General features: G+C 45.0%; 1 pseudogene; it reads right to left on the reverse strand.

Annotated features, from left to right (window-relative positions):
- LOC138666582 (uncharacterized) overlaps positions 1–13,321 on the reverse strand; it is a 175,758-nt pseudogene that overhangs the window by 26,497 nt on the left and 135,940 nt on the right.

Below are 13,321 nucleotides of genomic sequence, written 5' to 3' on the forward strand. Positions count from 1 at the left end.
CATACAGCAAAACTCGGGAGGGATGGATCGCTATTTGCCAATAGCATTATGTCCCTCCCAAGTCTCGCCATATGACTAAACAGCACTGCACAGCCACATATGGCGCATTTTTACATTCAGCAGAAATTTAGGTGCCATTTTTACCCATTTTCCAGTCTGAAAATGTAAAGTCTGGGGCTAAAACAAAATTTTGGTGGTAAAAATGTAATTATTTTTTGCCCAATGGTATAAAATTCTGTGACACACCCGTGGTGTCAATATGATCACTGTACCCCTAGATGAATTCATTGGAAGGTGTAGTTTGTAATATGGGGTCACTTATGTGGGGTTCTGCTGTTCTGCCACCTCAGGGGCTCTGCCAATGTGACATGGCACCCTCAAATCAGTCCAGCAAAATGTGAACTCTAATATAGCGACTGTTGCTTTCTGAGCTTTGCACTGTGCCTCCAAAGTAGTTTTCAACCACATACATAAATTATGGGGTCCATGTTTTCCTGTTACCCTTGTTAAAACAAAAAGAAATGGATCTACCCTAACATTTTTGTGAAAAAAGTAAAAATGTTAATTTGAAGCATCTGATGGGTTAATAAACTTCTTGAAAGCGGTTTTGAGCACCTTGAGGGGTGCAATTTTTAGAATGGTGTCACTTTTGGGTATTTTCTGTGATATAGACCCCTCAAACGGACTTCAAATGTGATGTGGTCCCTAAAAAAAAATAGTTTTGTAAATTTTGTTGGAAAAATGAGAAATCGCTGGTCAACTTTTAACCCTAATAACGTCCTAAACAAAGAAAAAATGATGCTTCAAAAATTGTGCTGATGTAAAGCAGACATGTGGGAAATGTTATTTATTAACTATTTTGTGTGACATATCTCTCTGATTTAAAGGGCATAAAAATTAAAAGTTTGAAAATCGCAATTTGCTGAAAATTTAGTTTTTTTTTCATAAATGCAAGTCATATTGAAGAAATTGTAACAGTATCGTAAAGTTCAATATGTCACGAAAAAAACATTCTCAGATTCAGTGGGATTCATTGAAGCGTTCCAGAGTTATTACTACATAAAGTGACAGCGGTCAGAATAAGTAAAATTTGGCCAGATCATGAAGGTGAAAACAGGCTCGGGGTGAAGGGGCTAACTACTTTCCAGGAGGCCTTTATGGACAGGACACTACCTAACTCTATGAAAGAAGCTATTATAGTAATCATGCCGAAACCAGGTATAGATCCACTCGTAGGTCCACAATTTGAAGCAACGAACTACACTTAGACCTTCAAACCTGGATTACAAAAGTGATCATCAGTTCTGTATTTTTGTAGTAAGGCGTAACGAGAGCCTTCTGATTCCCACTGCAGTGATGGACGGCCCCAGTGATGATTTATCATCTAACTATGGTTGTAAAATTGCTTCAATCCTTCTCTGAACCTTTTCGTTGCTGTATATCATGTTGCTGAGCGGAGTCAGTGTGCACATCGGGAGGTTCTATCACATCACGCTGATCGCTGGGGCTGATTAACCCCTTAATCCCATATGACGTACTATCCCGTCCAGGTGACCTGGGACTTAATTCCCAGTGACGGGATAGTACGTCATATGCGATCGGCCGCGCTCACGGGGGGAGCGCGGCCGAGTGTCAGCTGCCTATCGCAGCTGACATCCGGCACTATGTGCCAGGAGCGGTCACGGACCGCTCCCGCCACATTAACCCCCGGCACACCGCGATCAAAGATGATCGCAGTGTGCCGGCAGTGCAGGGAAGCATCGCGCAGGGAGGGGGCTCCCTGCGGGCTTCCCTGAGATGATCGGTACACGGTGATGTACTCACCGTATACCGAGCGTCTTCTCCCTGCAGTCCCCGGATCCAAAATGGCCGCCGGGCTGCATCCGGGTCCTGCAGGGAGCACTTCCGGGTCAGGATCAGGCTGCAGCTGCAGCTCTAATCCTGCCCGGCTGTATCTCAGATCACCGTCAGATCGGTGATCTGTGATGTCCCCCCCGGGACAAAGTGAAAAAGTAAAAAAAAAAATTTCCACACTTGTAAAAAAAAAAAAAAAAATTCCTAAATAAAGCAGAAAAAAAAAAATATTATTCCCATAAATACATTTCTTTATCTAAAAAAAACCAAAAAAACAATAAAGTACACATATTTAGTATCGCCGCGTCCGTAACGACCCGACTTATAAAACTGGCCCACTAGTTAACCCCTTCAGTGAACACCGTAAGAAAAAAAAAAAAAACGAGCCAAAAAACAACGCTTTACTATCATAACGCTGAACAAAAAGTGGAATAACACGCGATCAAAAAGACGGATATAAATAACCATGGTAGCTCTGAAAACGTCATCTTGTCCCGCAAAAAACAAGCCGCCATATAGCATCATAACCAAAAAAATAAAAAAGTTATAGTCCTCAGAATAAAGCAATGCCAAAATAATTATTTTTTCTATAAAATAGCTTTTATCGTATAAAAGCGCCAAAACATAAAAAAAAAGATATAAATGAGGTATCGCTGTAATCGTACTGACCCGAAGAATAAAACTGCTTCATCAATTTTACCAAACGCGGAACGGTATAAACGCCTCCCCCAAAAGAAATTCATGAATAGCTGGTTTTTGGTCATTCTGCCTCACAAAAAATCGGAATAAAAAGCGATCAAAAACTGTCACGTGTCCGAAAATGTAACCGATAAAAACGTCAACTCGTCCCGCAAAAAACAAGACCTCACATGACTCTGTGGACCAAAATATGGAAAAATTATAGGTCTCAAAATGTGGAGACGCAAAAACTTTTTTGCTATAAAAAGCGTCTTTTAGTGTGTGACGGCTGCCAATCATAAAAATCCGATATAAAAAGCGCTATAAAAGTAAATCAAACCCCCCTTCATCACCCCCTTAGTTAGGCTAGGTTCACATTGCGTTAATGGGTTAACGCTAACGGACAGCGTTGCACGGCGAAAATGTCACAATTAACGCCGTGCAACGGGTCCGTTAGCACAACCATTGACAGCAATGTGATTTTCGGGTGTAGCGCATCGCTAGAGCGTGCTTGCAGCGTCCGCGGCGCGCCCGAGGTCCGATCCCCTATCTTCCAGAGCGGGGACGTTAACGCGACCACTAAACACGACACCTAAAAAGACATTGCGTTAGCGCAATCCGCTAGTGCTAAACGGATTTCCCTAACGCAATGTGAACCTAGCCTTAGGGAAAAATAATAAAATTAAAAAAAATGTATTTATTTCCATTTTCCCATTAGGGTTAGGGCTAGGGTTAGGGTTTGGATTACATTTACGGTTGGGATTAGGGTTAGGATTAGAATTAGGGGTGTGTCAGGGTTAGGTGTGTGGTTAGGGTTAGGGTTTGGATTACATTTACAGTTGGGAATATGGTTGGGATTAGGGTTAGGGGTGTGTCAGGGTTAGAGGTGTGGTTAGGGTTACAGTTGGGATTAGGGTTAGGGGTGCGTTTGGATTAGGGTTTCATTTATAATTGGGGGGTTTCCACTGTTTAGGCACATCAGGGGCTCTCCAAACGCGACATGGCGTCCGATCTCAATTCCAGCCAATTCTGCATTGAAAAAGTAAAACAGTGCTCCTTCCCTTCCGAGCTCTCCCGTGCGCCCAAACAGGGGTTTACCCCAACATATGGGGTATCATTGTACTCGAGACAAATTGGACAACAACTTTTTGGGTCCAAGTTCTCTTGTTATCCTTGGGAAAATAAAAATTTGGGGGGCTAAAAATCATTTTTGTGGGAAAAAAAAAGGATTTTTTATTTTCACGGCTCTGCGTTGTAAACTGTAGTGAAACACTTGGGGGTTCAAAGTTTTCACAACACATCTAGATAAGTTCCGTGGGAGGTCTAGTTTCCAATATGAGGTCACTTGTGGGGGGTTTGTACTGTTTGGGTACATCAGGGGCTCTGCAAATGCAACGTGACGCCTGCAGACCAATCCATCTAAGTCTGCATTCCAAATGGCGCTCCTTCCCTTCCGAGCTCTGCCATGCGCCCAAACAGTGGTTCCCCCCCACATATGGGGTATCAGCGTACTCAGGACAAATTGAACAACAACTTTTGGGGTCCAATTTATTCTGTTACCCTTGTAAAAATACAAAGCTGGGGGCTAAAAAATAATTTTTGCGAAAAAAAAATAAAATTATTTTAACGGCTCTGCGTTATAAACTGTAGTGAAACACTTGGGGGTTCAAAGCTCTCAAAACACATCTAGATAAGTTCCTTAGGGGGTCTACTTTCCAAAATGGTGTCACTTGTGGGGGGTTTTAATGTTTAGGCACATCAGGGGCTCTCCAAACCAACATGGCGTCCCATCTTAATTCCAGTCAATTTTGCATTGAAAAGTCAAATGGCGCTCCTTCCCTTCCGAGCTCTGCTATGCACCCAAAAAGTGGTTTACCCCCACATATGGGGTATCGTCGCACTCAGGACAAATTGCACAACAACTTTTGTGGTCTAATTTCTTCTCTTACCCTTGGGAAAATAAAAAATTGGGGGCGAAAAGATCATTTTTGTGAAAAAATATGATTTTTTATTTTTACGGCTCTGCATTATAAACTTCTGTGAAGCACTTGTTGGGTCAAAGTGCTCACCACACCTCTAGATAAGTTCCTTAAGGGGTCTACTTTTCAAAATGGTGTCACTTGTGGGGATTTCAATGTTTAGGCACATCAGGGGCTCTCCAAACGCAACATGGCATCCCATCTCAATTCCAGTCAATTTTGCATTGAAAAGTAAAACAGTGCTCCTTCCCTTCCGAGCTCTGCCATACGCCCAAACAATGGTTTACACCCATATATGGGGTATCAGCGTACTCAGGACAAATTGGCCAACAATTTTTGAGGTCCAATTTCTTCTCTTACTCTTGGGAAAATAAAAAAATTGGGGGCGAAAAGATCATTTTTGTGAAAAAATATGATTTTTTATTTTTATGGCTCTGCATTATAAACTTCTGTGAAGCAATTGGTGGGTCAAAGTGGTCACCACACATCTAGATAAGTTACTTAGGGTGTCTACTTTCCAAAATGGTGTCACTTGTGGGGGGTTTCAATGTTTAGGCACATGAGGGGCTCTCCAAACGCAACATGGCGTCCCATCTCAATTCCTGTCAATTTTGCATTGAAAAGTCAAATGGCGCTCCTTTCCTTCCGAGCTCTGCCATGCGCCCAAACAGTGGTTTACCCCCACATATGGGGTATCAGCGTACTCAGTACAGATTGTACAACAATGTTTGGCATCCATTTTATCCTGTTACCCTTGGTAAAATAAAACAAATTGGAGCTGAAATAAATTTTGTGTGAAAAAAAGTTAAATATTCATTTTTATTTAAACATTCCAAAAATTCCTGTGAAACCCCTGAAGGGTTAATAAACTTCTTGAATGTGGTTCTGAGCACCTTGAGGGGTGCAGTTTTTAGAATGGTGTCACACTTGGGTATTTTCTATCATATAGATCCCTCAAATTGACATCAAATGAGATGTGGTCCCTAAAAAAAATGGTGTTGTAAAAATGAGAAATTGCTGGTCAACTTTTGACCCTTATAACTCCCTAACAAAAAAAAATTTTGGTTCCAAAATTGTGCTGATGTAAAGTAGACATGTGGGAAATGTTACTTATTAAGTATTTTGTGTGACATATCTCTGTGATTTAAGGGCATAAAAATTTAAAGTTGGAAAATTGCGAAATTTTCTAAATTTTTGCCAAATTTCCGTTTTTTTCACAAATAAACGCAAGTTATATCGAATAAATGTTACCACTAAAATGAAGTACAATATGTCACGAGAAAACAATGTCAGAATCGCCAAGATCCGTTGAAGCGTTCCAGAGTTATAACCTCATAAAGGGACAGTGGTCAGAATTGTAAAAATTGGCCCGGTCATTAACGTGCAAACCACCCTCGGGGCTTAAGGGGTTAACTCCTTAGATGGTGCGGTCAACAACGACGCTATCATCTAAGTGGTTACACAGATCGACCACAATGGCAGCAGGGTAGGCAAAAAATGAAAGTATAAACCTTTAATTATACCCTAAAAATGGGCCTATGGACACAATGGATAAATAGACAACTAGACAATAACTATAAAAGTGCAAGTGCTCAAAACCAACGGTGCTCAAGATACAAAAATGGTATGGTCTCACCAGAGCGAACTTCCTTTATCCCGACTAAGTAGGTGTAAAGTAGGCATAAAGGATCCATTTATCACATAGGTCAAGCAATGGGGAATAAACAAAAAAGGGGGGACAAGGGGGAAGAACATCTTATTTTTACCACTCTGTGTCATGCCCCTGCATTGCTGCCGCCCTAACAAGGGCGGTACCCTAGTATGGACCTGTGAATACAATACCCCTAGGGTTATGTAGCCTCCCCAGTGCGTTTCTTCCTCCGTATGGGGGGTTCATCAGGGTGTTTTTTTTAATAATAAATAGCAATGTCTTTTGAGGCCCCTTGCAGTGACAGGTGTTAGCCTCACAAACCGACAAGTTATGCCAGCACCCCTGTCAGGGGAAAAAAAGTTCTAACCAATTCATTCAATCTGCGGTCCTTAAATAGTTCCTTACCCTGGCGTCTAATGTCATCTCCGTTATAGTGGGGGAGGAACTTACCCTCACATGTACCCTCGGAACCTGTCTTATCCATTCCCCTTAGGGTATGTTTCCACGTACCATATCACATCCGGATTGAACGCTGCGTACAGCCGCAGCATTCAACCCGCAGCGTCCAGGTGTTACAGCATAGTGGAGGGGATTTTATGAAATGCTGTGTCCACTATGCGTGCGAACATGCTTCTGGCGGCCCTGCATTTACGAACATGTGGCGCGTCTTTTTAGAACGCAGCATGTCTGTTTACCTTGCGGAGACGCTCTGTCGCTGCAAGGTAAATAACAGGATCCTATGTATGGGGTGCGGAGACTCCGGATGTGTTCACTAAACACATTTGGAATCACCGAGCGTACAGAAGGGGCGGCGCTTTGGGTGGAGCGGGGTTTCCGCTCTGTCCAAAGCGCCGACAATACGGCCCGTGGATACAGGGCCTTACTTGTTCAATGCATCCTGCGTTTCTGCAATGAAACGCATGTGTCACTTTCGTCTGTCGGGACCTAGCTTCGCCTCAGCAGTGAAGCTCTTACATCATCTCCGGTCTTTGGACCGCATGCTGATCGCGATGGAACGCATGCGTCAGTAGTCCTATTACTACCGGCTATTGAGTTGCATATTAGCCACTATGGAGCGCATACATATGCAGCACTCTTCCTTGCGGCCTTGCTGCCGCCAGATATTCAGAGTAGAGATTTTTCCACTGTTCTTATGATATAAATGAAAACACCCCAATAACCCCTGGATTTCGATCAGATGGAAGATATACTTCCAATGAAGGTTGGGGATCCAAAAACAAATAGTTGTATTAAGGAACCATGAAATACATATGCATTAATTAACATAAAGCTCCCCTAACCATAATCTCCAGTTAATAACGTCTTAATAAGGAGCATTTATGCTGAGTTTTACTGACAGTCAATATCCATCAAGGTTTATTGACAAATTCATAACATAACAAAAAAAAGGAATAAATTTACATGATGGAAAAGGGATAAGAAGAGGAACTGGGGGAGGGGGAGGACAATAGTTTAGATTTTTTACCATGGCATGACATCAAGACTAGGGTTGAGCGACCTTGACGTTTTTACAGTCGAGTCGGGTTTTGCAAAACCCGACCATCTCAAAAGTCGGGTCGAGTGAAATTGGCCGATTATGTCGTATAGTCGGGATCGACCGAAACACGAAACCCAATGTTAAGGACCGGCGGAACGCACCAAGTATAGATAATATGAAACTAGGTGCGTTCGCAGTCCGAGGTCCACCGTGCAGGTAAAAGACCCTGCTGCTAGTAAGACGGACTATATGGCGGTACTAAGTATACACACATGGGTTAACTTCACCCTGCGTGAAGGAAGCGATCCTGTTGCGTCACAGGACCACAGTACCGCACATAGAGCGCGAGCAAGAAGTCAGCGAACTCAACCCCTACACAGGATTGAAGTCCGATTAGACACTTGCTGGCACAACACCGCAACTGGGTGTGTAAGGAAACTTATAAAATAGAATCTATAGGCACGAGAGTGCGTGCGGTGCCGCACTGACGGATGCCACTAACCACCCAGGCTTGGGTAAGGAAAGCGCAGAGGAAGCGCACGGCGCCGTACTGGCGGGCACAGCAACAGGACGCTGTGATGTGTGTTACATGCAGATGGCTAGTCCGGCGCTAGATAGCTACCATCATCCGCGAGCAGTCAACAACTCTAGGGAGGGATACTTAGGAGCTTTCATCCATCGACATACATCCATCTACACACACACATAATATCAAGACAATACTAGTGCATGGCCGTGCGGTCATGCGCAGTTTATATAGCTGCAGCACAGGAAACGGCTACAGAAGTTTTGCCCTTTCAGGACCTGCCAAAAGGACCAATGGGATGTGCTGCAGTACCTGAGCATGTGACCCTCGATCTCCAACGGGAGATCTTGCCCTGGGCATGCTCAGTGTGTCCAAATAAGGACTTAGTCCCAGAGAAGCCCGCTCGCCGCAGATCAATGCAGGGTACAACAGGAGAGCCAGAAAAGGCAGCAGTAACCCTTTGCAAAGAATCAGTCCCAGCAAGACGCTGGGAGCGACGCCTCCTGTTGTGAATTCTGTGGCTGAATTCACTCCTGTGGTCACAAGTGGTACTGCAGCTTCTGAGCTTCCTCCCTCAGGTGTTCTGGTGAGCTCGTTAACTGCTTCATTACTTAACTCCGCCTGATGCTGCTATCCTTGCTCCTTGTCAATGTTTCAGTGTTGGATCTGAGCTTCTCCTGATTGTTCCTGTGACCTGCTGCTCTGTATAGCTAAGTGCCTTTTGCTTTTTTGTTGCTTTTTTTTTGTCCAGCTTGTCTTTTGTTTTGCTGGAAGCTCTGAGACGCAAAGGGTGTACCGCCGTGCCGTTAGTTCGGCACGGTGGGTTTTTTTTGCCCCCTTTGCGTGGTTTTGCTTTAGGGTTTTCTGTAGACTGCAAAGTTCGCTTTACTGTCCTCGCTCTGTCCTAGAATATCGGGCCCCACTTTGCTAAATCTATTTCATCCCTACGTTTTGTCTTTTCATCTTACTCACAGTCATTATATGTGGGGGGCTGCCTTTTCCTTTGGGGAATTTCTCTGGGGCAAGTCAGGCCTATTTTTCTATCTTCAGGCCAGCTAGTTTCTTAGGCTGTGCCGAGTTGCCTAGGTAGTTGTTAGGCGCAATCCACAGCCGCTTTTAGTTGTGTTTAGGATAGGATCAGGTGTGCAGTCTACAGAGTTTCCACGTCTCAGAGCTCGTTCTTGTATTTTTGGGTATTTGTCAGATCACTGTGTGCGCTCTGATCGCTAAGCACACTGTGTTTCTGGATTGCCTTCATAACACCTGTCATTAGCAAACATAACAGCCTCCGCTGAGCAGAGCCCACTGCGGCCGAAGCAGAATGGGAGACCGCAGCAGACATGGATCGAGATTCCCCCTGTGCAGCAGAGGAAACTTGACTCCTAACACCCAATGCAAGTCAATGGGGCAGCATAGTCGGCAGTGAGTGGGGGCCAGGAAAACACCTAGAGTGCCCATTTTAATGGCAAAAACATCCATTCTTCTTAATGAAGTTTGTCAATCTTAATTTCCCTTACAATAATAATTATGCATTGGAAATTGGGGGTCATTTGGCTAAAGTTGTTGGGGGTAGGGCTGGTTCAAGTATTTTGTGGGCCCAGGAAATCTGGACCACATCACGGCAGTGGAGCAGGGCGAGGTAGGTATTTAAACTTTGCAAGTGCTGTGATCCTGAGCAAGCAGGGGGGGCCCACTCGTTGGCATTGGCACTGGCACAGGGCCCCTCAAAGTACGGCGGTGTTTTTGCACGGCGGGGGCGCCTTCCACCGGCAGCGACACTTTTGCGTACAATGAGGGGCCCTGTGCCAGTGACGTCGCCAACGAGTATGCCTCCCCCCACCTGATGATGGAACTTGCACTTTCATCTTCACCTTCCTCTTTGTCCCCTTGTAAGGTGGTATAGTATGTGGGAAGGGGAACCTGAATTTCAGCAGGGTCAGATTCTGGCTGTGTAGCGTGCAAGGGGAATGTAGTGGTCTGGGGCAATGTACCAGCAGACTCATCTATCACTGGCTGGGCAATGGGCAGGATGAGAAGGAAACACAGATATAGGCCCAAATAATAAAGTGGGCTAAATGTAGTTCAAAATTGGTAACAGGACTAACCAGGGGGCATTGCTTTGTTCAGTGGAGTACAACTGTAATGAGAGGCTGACACAGTGAGTAGGGCCAAATCAGTAAGTAGGCTAAATGCAGTTCAAAATTGGTAACAGAAGTAAACAGGCGGCACTGCTTTGTTCAGGGGAGAACAGCAAGGAGCGGCAGACACCGTTAGTAGGGCCAACAAAACAAGTAGGCCAAATGCAGTGTTATATTACAAAATTTAACGAGAGACTCAAAATTGAAGCTAAGGAAAGGCAACCTGGAGAACACCTTGGAGCGGCAGACACCGTTTCTAGAACCTAACCAAACAAGTAGGCCCACTGCAGTTTTTAAATTAAAAAACTCTTCAACGAGAGCCTGAAAATTGAAGCTCAGGAAATGCTACCAGGAGAACACCTTGGAGCGGCAGACACCGTTAGTAGGCCCTACCGAAGTAGTAGCCCCAATGCAGTTTTCAAATTCCTATAGGCTGAAAACCAGACAATTGACGCTCAGTTTTTTTCAGAGGAGGACAGCTGTATTGAGTGGCGCAGACAGACACAGGTAGTAGGCCTTAAACAAAAAATTTGGCTCAATGCAGTTTAAAAAAGGTTACAGGGGTACACAGGCAGCATTGGTGTGGTCAGCGGAGGACAATTTGAATTAGGGACTGCAGACAGACTTAGTAGGCTGTCCCCTGTGGACCATGCATCCACCACATTAACCCAGTGCGCCGTAATGGACACGTAACCTTCCGTGGACATGCCTACTGGTCCATGCGTCTGTTGTCAGGTGCACCTTTCTACTCTTAGATTGCCTGAGTGCATGGACAATGCGGACTTTTACATGCTGGTGGAGGGCTGGGATGGCTTTTCTCGCAAAAGAAGTGTCGACTGGGTAGCTCGTACCGTGGTACAGCGTAGTTCATCTGGGCTTTATAAATATCAAATAAAGAAAAAAAGTAGGCTCTATGCACTTTCAACTAGGTTCCAGGGGTACACGGCCAGCATTGGTCTGGTCAGTGGAGGACAATTTCAATTATGGACCGCAGATAGACTTAGTACGCCTACAATTAAAAAAAGGATGCTCTATGCAATTTCAAATAGGTTCCAGGGGTACACGGCCAGCATTGGTCTGGTCAGTGGAGGACTATTGGAAGGAGGGACCGCAGACAGGCTTAGTAGGCCTAACATAAGAAAAGTAGGCTGTAGGCACTTTAAAATAGGTTCCAGGGGTACACGGGCAGCAGTGGTGTGGTCAGTGAAGGACAATTTCTATTATGGACCGCAAACAGACTTAGTAGGCCTAACATAACAAAAGTAGGCTCTATGCACTTGGAATTATCTTGCAGGGGTACACAGGCAGCATTGGTGTTGTCAGCGGAGGCCGATTGTAAGGAGTGCCTGACAGTTAGTACTCCCAAAAAATAAATAGATGTTAATGTCTCGCAATACAACAAAAACAAAAAACAAAAGGGTGGCATACTTAGGTACAGGGGTGGGCTCCTCTGCTGAGTTTCAGACCTAGTAATTTGGCGCTAAGTATTTACTGGTGTAAATATAGGACACTGCCCCTGACTATTTTAAGTAGCATCATACATGTCAACACATTGGTATTGTCAGTGCCAGGCATTGAAGGATGTCAGCGCATAGACTGAACATTGGTGGAGCTGTGAGAGATAATTTTGCAAATCGTAGAGCACAGTTTAAGCTGGGGGGGGGGGAACTGTCTTGTGGCTGGCGGTACAGGCCCAGGGCCCCTCATGTTACAACGGTGTGTCTGACGTTGGTTGCGCGCCACCACCGTCAGAGACACTGTATTGTACTATGAGGGACCCAGTGGCAGTGCAGTCGACCAAAAGCGTGCACACCCACCTCTTCAGACAAACGGGACTCTCAGGCGTGCTTGCGCCAAGTGGCGAGACCACGGCCCCGTGGGAGGAGTTTGCCCATTTAGGGAGGTGTAAACATGTCGTATGCTGGACAAATAGCTGCTGCAAATTACGAGATTGGAAAACTCAGTCAGACCAGTCCACAAGCAAGACCTTTTCATAGGAAAGCTAGGTGTCAGCCGGGAAAGGTGGGGCAAAATAATTCGAAATCCAGGAGTGGTTCATTTTAATGAAGGTTAGATCATCAACATTTTGGGTAGCCAGACGAGTCCTTTTTTCGGTTAATATTGAACCAGCAGCACTGAATACTCTTTCTGATAGCACACTAGCTGCTGGGCAAGCAAGCTCCTGCAATGCATATTCTGCCAATTCTGGCCAGGTGTCTATTTGGATGCCCAGTAATCAAATGGGAATGACGGTTGAAGGAGAACATCGATAAGGGATGAAAAATAGTTAGTAACCATACTGGACAAATGTTGTCTCCTGTCACTTTGAATTGATGCTGCAGTACCTGTCCTGTCCGCGGTCATAGCAAAATCACTCCACAACCTGGTCAGAAAACCCCTCTGTCCAACGCCACTTCTGATTAGTGCACCTCTAACACCTCTGGTCTGCTGCCCCCTGCAGCTCGTGTGAGAACCATCACTGGCGCTGTGTGCTGGGAATGCCTGAATCAAACGGTCAACAAGAGTTGATTGTTTGGTTGCTAATATTTGTTCCAGGTTCTCATGTGGCATAATATTTTGCAATTTGCCTTTATAGCGAGGATCAAGGAGGCAGGGCAACCAGTAATCGTCATCGGTCATCATTTTAATAATGCGTGGGTCCCTTTTGAGGATACGTAAGGCATAATCCGCCATGTGGGCCAAAGTTCCAGTTGTCAAATCTGCGGTTGTGCTGGGTTGAGGGGCAGTTACAGGCAATTCTACGTCACTTGTGTCCCTCAAAAAACCAGAACCCGGCCTTGCCACGCCACCAATTTCCATTGGCCCCGGAGAAGCTTCCTCATTAAAAAAATACTCATCCCCATCACCCTCCTCGTCCTCCTCCTCCTGTTCGCCCACTACCTCGTCCTGTACATTGCCCTGACCAGACAATGGCTGACTGTCATCAAGGCTTTCCTCTTCCTCTGCTGCAGACGCCTGCTCCTTTATGTGCGTCAA

The sequence above is a fragment of the Ranitomeya imitator genome, chromosome 2 (assembly GCF_032444005.1).
Source record: "Ranitomeya imitator isolate aRanImi1 chromosome 2, aRanImi1.pri, whole genome shotgun sequence".
Classification (NCBI taxonomy): Eukaryota; Metazoa; Chordata; class Amphibia; order Anura; family Dendrobatidae; genus Ranitomeya; species Ranitomeya imitator.